Source organism: Phyllobates terribilis, unplaced genomic scaffold (assembly GCF_046119375.1).
Source record: "Phyllobates terribilis strain yellow unplaced genomic scaffold, ASM4611937v1 Scaffold_3__8_contigs__length_932513732, whole genome shotgun sequence".
NCBI classification, from domain to species: Eukaryota; Metazoa; Chordata; class Amphibia; order Anura; family Dendrobatidae; genus Phyllobates; species Phyllobates terribilis.
Window position 1 is genome coordinate 106,526,621 of NW_027362763.1, and position 15,451 is coordinate 106,542,071.

Consider the following 15,451-nt stretch of genomic DNA (forward strand, 5'->3'; position numbering starts at 1 on the left):
GGAAATCTGTCAAGGGTGACAGTCGCCCTGCAGTAGGTTGCAGGAGATCTCTTCGTTTGGCATTACAGGCACCTTCTCAGAAGCTGTCTCTCTAGGACTCAGTGGCTACCTTCCTCTTGCTAATTAACACCCTGGCCTGGGTGTTTAAATACCTGCTGTTTGCTAGAGGGAGGTGCCGGCGATACACACATGACCGCTTGTGAAGGCTTGGAGCAAGTGCATTACTTTTTCCTCTCTGGTGCTAAGAGGACGTGTGTTCATCTCTCTGAAGTTGACTAAAGCTAAGCTATCTTCCCTTGTTTGTTCCCCCTTGTTGTCTTTAGTTGGCAGTGGGGATTGACTAGCGCTCATCCCCTGCCTTCCCTAGCCAGGGCCAAGTGCCAGGGAAAGACAAGGCGAGGTTCCTGTGCGGTGACTGGTGCGAAACCAACATAGGGAAGTTAGGGGAGACAGGGTGATATAAGGTCAGCCTAGGAGGTCTCCACTACCCCCTTTCCCTAGAGTCTGGGCCCCTTTTCCCCCTTCCCTTTGTGTCACACTTACTCTTTCCTACACCTTGCGTGACATTATTGCTGGCCGAGCACACTTTGAAAAAAAAAACTGACGCTTTTTTTTTTATGTGTGTTTTTTGGGCATGCATCATTTTTCTTTTCTCTCTTGGTATTGTTTCAGTTGCAGAGCTCGCGAAGCGGCTTCGCACTCTGTCTCTGGAGGTGAATGACCTCCGCTGTGAGGTTCAGCAACAGCATCAGCAGCTGCAGGGTGCTAATGTGGGAGTCTCTGCAGGTAGGCCGGTCCAGCCTGGACCCAAGGTTGCCCTCCCGGACAGGTTTTCAGGAGGTAGGGACAAGTTTTTTGTATTCAAGGAGGCCTGCAAACTGTATTTTAAACTTCATCCTTACTCCTGCGGAAATGAGGAGCAACCAGTTGGAACTGTGATCTCTCTACTGCAGGGTAATCCTCAGTCATGGGCGTTTTCTTTAATGCAGGATTTGTTTTGTCTTCAGTCTGTAGAGGGGTTTTTCGGAGCTCTTGCCCTCATCTATGATAAACCTGACCGAGCCACCTTGGGTGAGTCTAGGCTACGTCGCCTTCAGCAGAGGAATCGGTCAGTGGAGACGTACAGTTCTGAATTGCGTAGATGTGCAGCAGATTCTAAATGGAATGACTCAGTCCTTATAAGCCAATTTTGTGAGGGTCTTACTGAAAGGTTCAAAGATGCCTTGGCAGTGTATGAAACCCCTCAGTCCTTCGAGGCTGCCATGTCGTTGGCCATACGTCTTGATAGATGTCTTTGGGATAGACGGGTGAGACCACCATCTCCGGAGCCTTCTTGCTGGGGTTATGTACCTCTGCCGGGAAAGCGGTCCGGTGATGAACCAGTACGGGGGGAGGTGGAGGAGCCCATGCAGTTAAGGGTGCCCTTTACATTATACATTTTCCCGGAGATTCGCAAGAAAAAAGGTGTATTTTTTTTTAGGGAAAAAGGGACATTTTGTTGGGAGTCGGACCTGTCCTTCAATTCCTAAGCAAGAGGAGACTCGATTAACTCTTGGTAGTCTGGAGTTGGATAAGCAAGGGGTGCATTTGTTGCCAACCTGCAGTTCCCAGTTTGTCCTGACAGTAGAGGTGGTGCTAGAGAGCAAAACCGAGAAAATTTCTGTGTTTGACAATGGAGCCGGAGTCAGCATGGTTGATGCGGAGTTTGTGAAAACTCATGGTCTTGCTGCTGTGCTTTAGCTAAACCTATTTCCATCTTTGCCATTGACTCTGTGCCACTTGCACAGAAAGCATTTACTCAGATTGTACATAATGGAAAACTGAGGGTGGGATCGGTTCCTTGAAATAATCCCTTGCTATGTCCTGGACAGTCTTCTCACCCTAATCGTTTTGCATCTCCCCTGGCTGGTGAAACATAATCCGTTGGTGGATTGGCAAGCCATGGAGATCATTGAATGGGGAGATTACTGCCATGAGAACTGTTTAGATATTTCCCTTGCTACTGTCTCTACGGAAATATTACCTGCTTTTCTGTCTGGTTTTGCAGATGTTTTATCTGAGAGGAGGTGTCAGGAATTGCCTCCTCATTGTGCTTATGACTGTCCTATTAACCTGACCCCCGGAGCTAAACTACCGAAGTCCAGACTGTATAATCCTTTTGGCCCTGAGAGACAAGCCATGAACGATTCCATTGCGGAAAGTCTGGAGAAGGGACACATTAGGCCCTGGTGGCAGGGTTCTTCTTTGTAAAGAAAAAAGATGGCAGTCTACGTCCCTGTTTAGATTTCCAGGAATGTAATCAAATTAGCATCCGAGATCCATACCCTCTTCATTTTTTCAGCCAGATTGTAGGAGCTAAGGTATTCTCCAAGTTGGATTTAAGGGGAGCCTACAATCTGGTTAGAATCAGAGAAGGGGACAAATGGAAGACAGCGTTCATTACCCCTGAAGGGCATGTCGAGAGTCTGGTTATGCCTTTCGGTTTGACCAACTCACCTGCGGTATTCCAGCATTTTATAAATTATATTTTCCATCATTTGGTGGGGAGGTTTGTGGTGGTCTCTCTGGACGATATTTTGGTTTACTCACTTGATTTTGAGACACATCAGGGGCATGTTAAACAGGTGCTTCAGATATTAAGGGATAAAAAACTGTATTACAAACTGGAAAAATGTGTTTTTGCCATTCAGGAGGTGCAGTTTTTGGGGTACATGTTGTCATCTCCGGGTATTCTAATGGATTCGGAGAAGATCCGTACAGTCCTTGATTGGGAGCGTCCCGAGAACTTGAAGGCTCTAAAATGTTTTCTGGGCTTTACTAATTTTTACCGGAAATTCATCCAACATTACTCAGTAATTGTGAAACCCCTTACTGACATAACTAAGAAGGGGTCTAATTTTTCCGAATGGTCAGAGGCCTCCCTCCAGGCTTTTTCTTACTTAAAGAATTATTTTGCCACTGAACCTATACTCAGTCAACCCGATGTTTCCCAGCCCTTTATTGTGGAAGTTGATGCATCGGATCTGGGGTTTGGAGCTGTGTTATCTCAGGGTCCGTCCCCTGGTAAATGGTGTCCATGCGCCTTCTTTTCTAAAAAATTGGCTTTGGCTGAGAGAAATTATGAAGTGGGTAATAGGGAACTCTTGGCGATCAAATTGGCGCTCGAAGAATGGCGACATTGGTTGGAGGGGGCTGTCCATCATATTACTGTTATTACTGACCATAAGAACCTGTCATATCTCCAGTCAGCTAAACGTCTCAACCCTAGGCAAGCCAGATGCTCCCTATTTTTTACTAGGTTCAGTTTTGTTGTCACTTTTCGTCCAGGGGTCAAAAATATCAAGGCTGATGCTTTGTCCAGGAGTTTCCCTAGTGGAAGTGACCATGAGAACCCTGCCCTGATATTACAGAAGGGGGTAGGAACCCTGCCTCCTGCCCTTCAGGAAGTTTATTTGTACCATCCAATCTGCGCCATAAGGTTATTAAAGAACATCATAACTCTGTGCTTGCTGGTCATTCAGGTGGTAAGGCAACCGCGGACCTCCTCTCTCATCGCTTTTGGTGGCTAGGGTTGCATCGGGATGTGATTGAACACGTATCTGTAGTATTTGTGTGCGTTCTAAGGTTTCGCATACATATCCATCTGGTACTCTTCTTCCGCTACTCTAGCAGCCCATGGACACATTTGTCCATGGATTTTATTACTGACCTACCGGTTTCTGCAGGCAAAACAGTGGTTTTGGTGGTTGTAGATAGGTTCAGTAACATGGTTCACTTTGTCGCATTACCTGCACTTCCAAATGCCAAGACACTTACTCAAGTGTTCATAAATGAGATTGTGAAGCTTCACGGGGTTACCTCCGATGTGGTGTTAGATAGGGAGACCCAGTTTGTTTCCAAGTTCGGGAAAGCAATCTGTTCTCGACTGGGGGTGCAGCTGTCCTTTTCCTCTGCCTTCCAACCTCAGTCGAATGGACAGACCGAGCGTGCCAATCAGAATTTGGAGACCTACCTCAGGTGTTTCGTCTCCTAAAATCAGGAGGATTGGGCATCCTACTTACCACTCGCAGAATTTGCCATTAATAATCATCAACAAGAATCCACTGGCAGGTCACCGTTCTTCGGTGCATACGGTTTCCACCCACAGTTTGGTACCTTTAGTGGGGGAGGAGCTTCGGGAGTTCCTGAGGAGGAACAGTTTACTTCGTCGCTCTCCTCGGTATGGCGGAGTGTTCTGAGTAATTTAAAGATCATAGGAGACAGGTATAAACGTATGGCTGACAGAAAATGCTTGCCAGGTTTGGAACTGAATGTGAATGACTTTGTGTGGTTGTCTACCAAGAATATAATTTGAAAGTTCCTTCTTGGAAGCTGGGACCTAGGTTTGTTAGTCCCTATAAAATAACTGCCTTCATTAACCCAGCAGCGTTCCGTCTTGAACTTCCTCAGGCTCTTAAAGTCCACTTCGTGTTCCTTGAGCCCTCACATCTACCACCACCCCCAGTAATGGTTAATGGTAATCTGGAGTTCTAGCTTTCGAGGATTGTAGATTCTCGTCTCTAGTGTAGTTCTCTACAGTACAATACTTGGTGCACTGGAAGGATTATGGTCCAGAGGAGAGGATGTGGGTTTCAACATCAGTGGTGAACGCTCCCAGGTTGGTTCGTTCATTCCATACCGCTTATCCTGAGAAACCCGGTCCTGAGTGTCCAGAGGTCACTCGTAGGGGGGATACTGTCACGGGTGTATCAGAAGTGACAGACAGTCACCCTGCAGTTGGTTGCAGGAGATCTCTTTGCTTGGCATTACAGACACCTTCTTAGGAGCTAGTGTAATATAGAATGGTGGCGCTAGTAGGTAAGCCCTATTACCTGCTGCAAGAAAGACAACTACCACAGTTGTCAAATTTAAATTTAGAAAATAGGAATAAGGAACTTGCACTGGCAAATAGGGTACGAACAGAGGAAATAGCGAATGCCAGATAGTTAAAAGAATCTAATTTATTTAAATAATATAATTTAAAAAGTTTTTTTTTTAAATTACTGAGGAAGTTTAAAAAAGATATATGAGAATGGGGACACTTGAGGTTGGTGGTTGTGGTCCCGGATAAGGTGAAACGGAGGAAGGAAACTGACATTTCCGAAACGCGTCAGCTGTTTTCGATCTCTCTAGGCTTCCGTACCGGTACCTAACCACGTGACATGATGTCACGCAGGTCCTCAACTGCTGATAGTGCACTGTGCGCAGGTCCTCTTACTCACTGCTCATTGCCGACACACGGAGAACTGGTAAGAGCGGTGGGTTTCCGGCTGGGATCCTGCCCCTCCCCTCTTCATACCACGCTATCAACGCTCAACTCATCGCTGCAAAGATGACTTTGCCTGCACGGACCGCTGCACACGCAGGCCTGTAGCCACCAGGAGTCCCAAGCCGACGGAACGAGATTAGCTTAAACGTAAGTTGTTCAGCTGGCTCCCTACATCACGTGCAGACTACTGGACTAGCGCTGTAGCACTGCATCTGCACCATCACCACCAAACAATTCTTTTAATCAAGTTAGCTGTTTTTAGGGTATACTCAAGGACTCTTACCAGCGGTCATTCCCCAATCTAAACCTTTCAGTGTCAAGTTAGGCACTTAATAACATCGACCCGTGCTGGGAAAATAATCCCACCGTGATCCACTCCATTAGGGAATCTACGTGGCCTTAGTCACTCTCAGGTGCTACCCACACCCGCTCAGTGGCCGGTACTTGGTTCAGGCAATGCAGGTAATCCAGGGGTGGATTAAGAGTAGCCAGGGCCCCGGGCAGTTTAGTAGGCATGGGCCTCCCCAGGTACGCAATGGATCACGTGACATGTCACATGACCCCTTTTTGATAGATCATGTGATAGGTCATGTGAATAACATACAAGTGCTCTGGTGCACATCTGTAGACGGAAAAAGACAGATAGTGGTGCGCATACCGCACATCGCAAATTTTTCCCTTGTGTACAGCACTATGCAAAACATAGTGCTATAAAAAATAGAGCAGGGGTGGGAGATTAATTTTCCCACTCGGCCACATGAGAGACCGTGACTATTGTGGAGACCAAACCAATAGGCTGAAATTAATTCTGCTCAATAGTAATATATATAATTATTTTTTTAACATTAATTGTATGACTTAATATTGAGCACAATTAAGTAAGCGGACATCCCCTATATACAGTATGAGCCCCCATATAGCTCCCTATATCCAGTATGAGGCCGCACGTAGCTCCCTAGGTACAGTACGAGGCCGCACGTTGCTCCTTAGGTACAATATGAGGCCACACGTAGCTCCCTAGGTACAGTATGAGGCCATGTGTATTTCCCTAGGTACAGTATGAGGCCGCATGCAGCTCCCTAGGTACAGTATGAGGCCACACGTTGCACCCTAGGTACAGTACGAGGCCGCACGTAGCTCCATAGATACAGCATGGGGCCGCACGTAGCTCCCTAGGTACAGTAGGAGGACGCAAGTAGCTCCCTAGGTACAGTATGAGGCCGCATGTAGCTCCCTAGGTACAGTATGAGGCCGCACATAGCTTCCTAGGTACAGTATGAGGCGGCCACACGTAGCTCCCTAGGTACAGTACGAGGCCGCACATAGCTCCCTAGATACAGTACGAGGCCGCATGTAGCTCCCTAGGTACAGTACAAGAACGCATGGAGCTCCCTAGGTACAGTACAAGGCCGCACGTAGCTCCCTAGGTACAGTACGAGGCCGCACGTAGCAACCTAGGTACAGTACGAGGCCGCACGTAGCTCCCTAGGTACAGTGCGAGGCCGCACGTAGCTCCCTAGGTGCAGTACGAGGCTGCACGTAGCTCCCTAGGTACAGTATGAGGCCGCACGTAGCTCCCTAGGTACATTACGAGGCCGCACGTAGCAACCTAGGTACAGTACGAGGCCGCACGTAGCTCCCTAGGCACAGTACGAGGCCGCACGTAACTCCCTAGGTACAGTACGAGGATGCACGTAGCTCCCTAGACACAGTAAGAGGCCATACGTAGCTCCCTAGGTACAGTAGGAGGCTGTATGTAGCTCCCTAGGTACAGTATGAGGCCACACGTAGCTCCCTAGGTACAGTACGAGGCCGCACGTAGCTCCATAGATACAGTAGGAGGCCGCACGTAGCTCCCTAGGTACAGTAGGAGGCTGCACGTAGCTCCCTAGGCACAGTATGAGGCCGCACGTAGCTCCATAGGTACAGTACGACGTCGCACGTAGCTCCCTAGGTACAGTGCGAGACTGCATGTAACTCCCTGGCTACAGTACGAGGCAACATGTTGCTCCCTAGGTACAGTAGGAGGCCACACGTAGCTCCCTAGGTACAGTACGAGGCCGCACATAGTTCCCTAGGTACAGTACGAGGCCGCATGTAGCTCCCTAGGCACAGTACGAGGCCGCACGTAGCTCCCTAGGTACAGTACGAGGCCACACGTAGCACCCAAGGTACAGTAGGAGGCCGTACGTAACTCCCTAGGTACAGTATGAGGCCGCACGTAGCTCCCTAGGTACAGTACGAGGCCGCATGTAGCTCCCTAGGTACAGTACGAGGCCGCACATAGCTCCCTAGGTACAGTGCGAGGCCGCACGTAGCTCCCTAGGTACAGTACGAGGCCACATGTTGCTCCCTAGGTACAGTAGGAGGCCGCACCTAGCTCCCTAGGTACAGTACGAGGCCGCACGTAGCTCCCTAGGCACAGAAAGAGGCCGCACGTAGCTCCCTAGGTGCAGTACGAGGCCACACGTAGCTCCCAAGGTACAGTAGGAGGCCGTACGTAGCTCCCTAGGTACAGTACGAGGCCGCACGTAGCTCCCTAGGTACAGTACGAGGCCGCATGTAGCTCCCTAGGTACAGTACGAGGCCGCATGTAGCTCCCTAGGTACAGTACGATGCCACACATAGCTCCCTAGGTACAGTACGAGGCCGCACGTAGCTCCCTAGGCACAGTACAAGGCTGCACGTAGCTCCCTAGGTACAGTACGAGGCCACACGTAGCTCCCAAGGTACAGTAGGAGGCCGTACATAGCTCCCTAGGCACAGTATGAGGCCGCATGTAGCACCCTAGGTACAGTACGAGGCCGCATGTAGCTCCCTAGGTACAGTACGAGGCCGCACGTAGCTCCTTAGGTACAGTACGAGGCCGCACGTAGCTCCCTAGGTACAGTACAAGGCCACATGTAGCTCCCTAGGTACAGTATGAGGCTGCACGTAGCTCCCTAGGTACAGTACTGAGCCGCATGTTGCTCCCTAGGTACAGTACGAGGCCGTACATAGCTCCCTAGCCACAGTATGAGGCCGTACATAGCTCCCTAGGCACAGTATGAGGCCGCACGTAGCTCCATAGATACAGTAGGAGGCCGCACGTAGCTCCCTAGGTACAGTATGAGGCGGAACATAGCTCCCTAGGTACAGTACAAGGCCGCACGTAGCTCCCTAGGTACAGTATGAGGACGCACGTAGCTCCTTAGGTACAGTATGAGGCCGCACGTAGCTCCCTAGGGATAGTATGAGGCCGCACGTAGCTCCCTAGGTACAGTACGAGGCCGCACATAGCTCCCTAGATACAACAAAAAACAGGGATCCAGCAATAGACATCCAAGTGAGAATCTGAATGTGTGTTAAAACTTCATGTTTATTAGAATTCCTTTAAAATCATGCTGTTAAAATGGTAGATCCAGGGGATTACGCGCTTCGAACAAAAATGTCCTTAGTCATAACCATGTCTCAGACTAAGGACATTTTTGTTCGAAACGCGTAATCCCCTACAATTTTAACAGCATGATTTTAAAGGAATTCTAATAAACATGAAGTTTTAACACACATTCAGATTCTCACTTGGATGTCTGTTGCTAGATCCCTGTTTTTTGTTGATTACCACAGCCGCTTTATCCGAGCACCATCCTGGAGTCCACACCCAAAGCCATAGGAATTCATCTAATGGTGAGCTGAAAAAACACTTTTTTCTCCCTAGATACAGTACGAGGCCGCACGTAGTTCCCTAGGTACAGTATGAGACCGCACGTAGCTCCCTATATCCTGAATGAGGCCGCACGTAGCTCTCTAGATACAGTATGAGCCTCACATAGCTCCCTAGGTACATTATGAGCCCGCACTTAGCTCCCTAGATACAGTACATACACGCAGTCTTGTACACACATGTGCAGTCAGACACCAGCAGGCATGCGCACACAATCATACACATGCAGTCACACACACACATACACACATGCAGTCAGACACCAACAGGCATGCACATGCAATATTGCACACACACAGTCATGCACATGCAGTCGCACACGTAGTCATGTATACACTTTCAAACTTGCACATATATGGGTCGCAGAAATGTGCACACACACACATATACAGACATATACAAAGACACAAAGACACATACAGACATAAACACATTTGAAGACATGCAGAAAAATACATATAAAACATATGACACATACTGTACATAGATATACACAATCATATATGCACACGTCACTCACCATCCCCCTGCTCAGTGCTGTGCTGTTTGCCTCCTGTCCGGCCCACACTCCTGGTTGGGATCCTATTATTCAAGTCTCCCGAGCTCCGTGACATGGAGGCTGGCAGACGCGACCACGCACAGCATAGTGCGTTACAGCGGCTGCTATACTGTGATGCCACCAGCCGGGCACAGCAGCACACAGAAGTACAGTGTCGGCCGGCGCCTTGTAAGGCAACAGGCCCCTCAACAGCTGGTTGGGGACTGGCGCAGCCCTCCTCTGGTCAACACCGGAGTCACAGGAGATCCGGGGCTCTGGCCAAGAAGGCCCCAGATTTTTGATTACAGCGGCGCACAAAACATTATGAGGGCAATCTGGCCATGGGCTCACCCGGAGCCTCGGGCCCCGGGCGGTAGCCCAGATTGCCCTCATTATAATCTGCCTATTGGGTAATCATCCAGCAACAGTGGCTGCTGTCCAACAACCTGACCTAAACAGGTAAACGCTACCCCTGCTCTCTAGCAAGCGTTATTCCCCAACTTACCTAGTACCTCTTAATATTGTACACCCCCCTTCACTATTTTTAATAGGACTTCACCATTCCAAGAGGACACTGCCGGGATTGCACCTATCTCTGCATCAACTCTTCTAAACTATGGTACCTAGCCTCCCTTAAGTTATACCCACCATTCTTTCATCCAAGGAACCAACCCCTTCTCGTTCCTCTACAGTTCTACCTCTATCAGAGACTCAACACCAGACCGAACCTATCACATCCTCCACCTAACTAACCAGGTAATTCTCACCCAAAATTATCTCCTAACAGGTAACCTTAACCATATCTATCCTAACCCCCCCCTCTTTTTTTTTCTCTTCCTCAGGGAAACCTCCCTATGCAGAACTAATTACCCACTCAACAAAGAGGCGCAATTGAACCTTATCCGGGACCACAACCACCAACCTCAAGTGTCCCCATTCTCATTTATCTTTTTTAACCTTCCTCATTAATTTTTTTAAAAAACGTTTTAATTTATATTATATAAATAAATTTGATTCTTTTAACTACCTGGCATTCACTATTTCCTCTGTTCGTACCCTGTTTACCAGCGCAAGTTCCTTATTCCTACCTTCTTAGAAGATTTCTCTCTAGGACCCAGCGGCTACCTTCCTCTTGCTAATTAACACCTTGGCCGGGGTGTATAAATACCTGCTGTTTGCTAGAGGGAGGTGCCGGCGATACTCATGACCGCTTGTTAAGGCTTGGAGCAAGTGCATTTCTTCTTCCTCTCTGGTGCTATGATGATGTTTGTTCATCTCTCTGAAGTCGACTAAAGCTAAGCTCTCTTCCCTTGTTTGTTCTCCCTTGTTGCCTTTAGTTGTCAGCGGGGATCGACTAGCGCTCATCCCCTCCCTTCCCTTGCCAGTACCAAGTGCCAGGGAAAGACTGGGCGAGGTTCCTGTGTGGCGATTGGTGCGGAACCAATATAGGGACGTTAAGGGAAATAGGGTTATATAAAGTCAGCCTAGGAGGTCTCCATTACCCTTTTTCCCTAGAGTCTGGGCCCCCTTTTTCCCCTTCCCTTTGTGTCGCACTTAGTCTTTCCTACACCTTGCGTGACAAAATCTCACCTTTTTTACCTTTGCATCTGCTCAGATTAGGGGGTATTTTTCTTATCTTTTTGTATCTTTATCTCATCCCAGCACTGGACTCACAGCTATGCTGCTCAGTATTTCTGTATAATGTACTCTATATTACTGATGTTTCTGAACATGTCCTACATAGAGTTAGAAGAACAGAAATCCCTCCTGTCTGCATGTACTATACTGTATATAAGGGACACCATAGAGGCTAACCTCCCCCTACAAACACAACTTTCTCTTTCACTGATGTGTATGTATGAGGCTTGTTTTATGATGGAGAAATTGCATTATTTTTCAGCACTATACATGTGAATTCTTGTGTAATTTATATAACTTTTACTGTCATGTGGAAAAATAATGAGTCGTTTTTAGGATTTTTTTTGCAATGTATGAGTAGAGTAATTTCTGAACTTACTTCACCTTTAATGTCTCCCATAACCTGTACAAATCTGTTGAGAAACAAACTGAAATCATTTTGAATGGGAAAATAAAATTAATTAAATTAAAATGATGTGGTAGCATAAGTGTGAACAGTATCTTATAATTGGGGATGTGGTTGTGTTCAGAATTAGCCAATCACATGTACATTTATGTTACATAGTAGTCAGTATATACAGTGGTGTGAAAAGTGTTTGCCCCCTTTCCTGATTTTTTATTCTTTTGCGTGTTTGTCATACTTAAATGATTCATATCACTAAACAAATTTAAATATTAGACAAAGATAACACAAGTAATCACAAAATGCAGTTTTTAGATGAAGGTCTTTATTATTAAGGGAAAAGGTACCTACAGGGCCCTGTGTGAAAAAGTGTCCCCCCCCCAAAAAAAAAAAAATTAACTGTGGTTTATCACATACTTGGGAAGCACACAGGCCTGATTACTATTATTATTATTCTCAATCAAGAAATCACTTAAATAGTACCTGCCTGACAAAGTGAAGTAGACCAAAACTTCCTCAAAAGCTACACATCATGCTGCGATCCAAATAAATTCAGGAACAAATGAGAAACAAAGTAATTGAGATCTATCAGTCTGGAAAAGGCTATAAAGCCACTTCTAAAGCTTTGGGACTACAGCAAACCACAGTGAGAGCCATTATCCACAAATGGAGAATAGATGAAACATGGTGAACCTTCCCAGGAGTGGCCGGCCAATCAAAACTACCCCAAGAGCACAGCGACAGCTCATACAAGAGCTCACAAAAGACCACACAACAACATCCAAAGAACTGCAGGCCTCACTTGCCTCAGTTAAGGTCAGTGTTCATGACTCCACCATAAGAAAGAGACTGGGCAAAAATGGCATACATGGCAGCGTTCCAAGACAAAAACTACTGCTGAGAAAAAAAACATAAAGGCTCATCTCTTTCCAGAAAACATCTTGATGATTGCCAAGACTTTTGGGAGAATATTCTCTGGACTGACGCGACAAAAGTTTAACTTTTTGGAAGGTGTATGTCCCATTACATTTGGAATAGAAGTAACGCATTTCAGAAAAGAAACATACCAACAGTAAAATATAGTAGTGGTAGTGTGATTGTCTGGAGCTGCTTAAGGACCTGGAAGACTTGCTGTGGTAAATGGAAAGATGAATTCAGCTGTCTACAAAAAATAACTGAAGGAGAATGTCCGGTCATCTGTTCGTGACCTCAAGCTGAAGCGCACTTGGGTTATGCAGCAGGACAATGATCCAAACACACCAGCAAGTCCACCTCTGAATGGATTAAGAAAAATAAAATTAAGACTTTGGAGTGGCCTAGTCAAAGTCGTGACCTTAATCTGATTGAGATACTGTGGCATGACCTTAAAATGGTGGTTCATGCTCGGAAACCCTCCAATGTGCCTGAATTACAACAATTTTGCAAAGATGAGTGGCCAAAATTCCTCCAGTGCGTTGTAAAGGACTCGTTGCCAGTTGTCGGAAAAGCATGATTGCAGTTGCTGCTGCTAAGAATGGCCCAACCAGTTATTAGGTTTAGGGGACAAACACTTTTTCACACAGGGCCCTGTAGGTTTGGATTTCTTTTTCCCTTAATAATAAAGACCTTAATGTAAAAACTGATTTCGTGTTTACTTGTGTTAACTTTGTCTAATATTTAAATTTGTTTTGTGATCTAAAACATTTAAGTGTGACAAACATGCAAAAGAATTAGAAATCAGGAAGGGGGCAAACACTTTTTTACACCACTGTAGCTGCCATCATTTACATGGATTCTGATTAACCCCATATAATGTTTCGCTGTTCTAGGATTTTCCTGACATTTTGTTAGCTTGCATCTTGCACTAAAATCCATGGCATGTAAACAGCTTACAACACAGCAAAGGGATCTCATTGTTGAAAGTTATTAGTCACAAGAAGGATGCACAAAAACATTTTTAATACATTAGATATACCATGTATCACTGTGAAGATGTCATTAAGAAGTGATTTATATTTGGCACAACAGTGACATTTCCTATAACTGGGTGTTCCTCAAACATTAATGAAAAGACAAGAAGAAAATTGGTCCGGGAGGTTGCCAAGAGGCCTACAGCAACATTAAAGGAGCTGCTGGAATTTCTGGCAAGTGCTGGTTGTGTACTGCATGTGACAACAATCTCCTGTATTCTTCATATGTTCGACCTGTGGGATATGTTGGTAAGACCGAAGCATTTTCTTACAAAGAAAAACATCCAAGCCTGGCTATATTTTGCCAAAACCTACATCAAGTCTGACAAACCAGGTGGTAAAACGTGTTATGGTTTGATGAGACCAAAGATTAACTTTTTGGCCATAATTCCAAAAGGTATGTTTGGTGCAAAGTCAACACTGCACATCACCAGAAGATCACCATTCCTACAGTAAGGCATGGTGGAGGCAGCAATGTGCATTGGGACTGTTTTTGGAATCCAGAACTGAAGCTTTAGTCAAGGTGGAGGGAATTATGAACTGTTCCAAATAACAGTCAATTTTGCAACAAAACCTTCTGACCTCTGCCAAAATGCTAAAGATGAAGAGGAATTTCACATTTCAGCACAATAACAACCCTAAGTGGCCAAAGAATGGCTTTACAAGCAAAAGATAAAAGTTTTGGAATGGCCCAGCCAGAGTGCAGACCTGAATCCAATTGAAAATCTGTGGTGGCCTAAAGAGGGCGCTGTACACACGAGATGCTCTAGCAATCTGACAGATTTGGAGCTACTGCAAGGAAGAAAGGGCAAGATTGCCAATTCTAGATGTGCCATGATTATATACTCTGACCCAGAAAGACAGACTGCTGTCATAAATTCAAAGGGAACATCAACAAAGCATTAGTTTAAGGATGTGCATATTTATGCAACCACATTATTTTAGTTATTTCTCCTCCATCTGAAATTATTTCAGTTGATGTTTCAATTGAATTGTACAGATTATGGGGTGAGATTAAAGGTGGAAAAAGTTCTGAAATTATTTTTCCTAGTATTATTTTTTCACATGACAAAAACTTGGCGTTTCAACTGGGGGTGTGAAGACTTTTTATATCCATTATAAAGGACAGCTAGGAAAGAGTATGACTTCAAGATCAGACTACATTGGTTTTGTTTGCTGTCTGTTACCATGGTGAAGAGGAATAATAATCTTTATTTTTCAAATAGTGCTAACATATTCTGCAGCACTTTACATACATAATCATCACTGTCCCCATTGGGGCTCGCAATCTAGATTCCCTATCAGTATGTCTTTGGAGTGTGAGAGGAAACCAGAGAACCTGGAAGAAACCCATGCAAACACAGGGAGAACATACAAGCTCTTTGCAGATGTTGTCCTTGGTGGGATTTGACCCCAGGATCCCAGTGTTGCAAGGCTTCAGTGCTAACTACTGCGCCACTGTGCCGCTGTATATACAAATAGGAGCTGTATATACAAAAGGGTAGAATCTAAAGATGCTACATTGGAGCCCAGGAATTTGCAGTGGTGACACAGTGATATATTTACCTTTGTGATGTCACTCACTATACAAAAAGACTGATGGTGAAAATCAGTGAATCAATGCTTTCAGTCCAAGTGTCAAGATAGAGGATGATGGCAGCCACGACACACAGCGGTATTGTACTGTGTGTATTTAATGGTGTTGGAATAGAGCCCTTGTTTATTACTGCTAGAATATTTTCCTTTAAATACCATTTATACTTGCAATACCATGTCTGACCATATGGAGTGCTTTTAACAATAGTCTGAAAGGTCACCAAGTGGTTATATTGTGCAATGCTGCAGATAGACATCTATTCGTTATACGGTGTGATGCTCCAAGTAGCCACCTCGTGGTCATATAGTGCAGTGC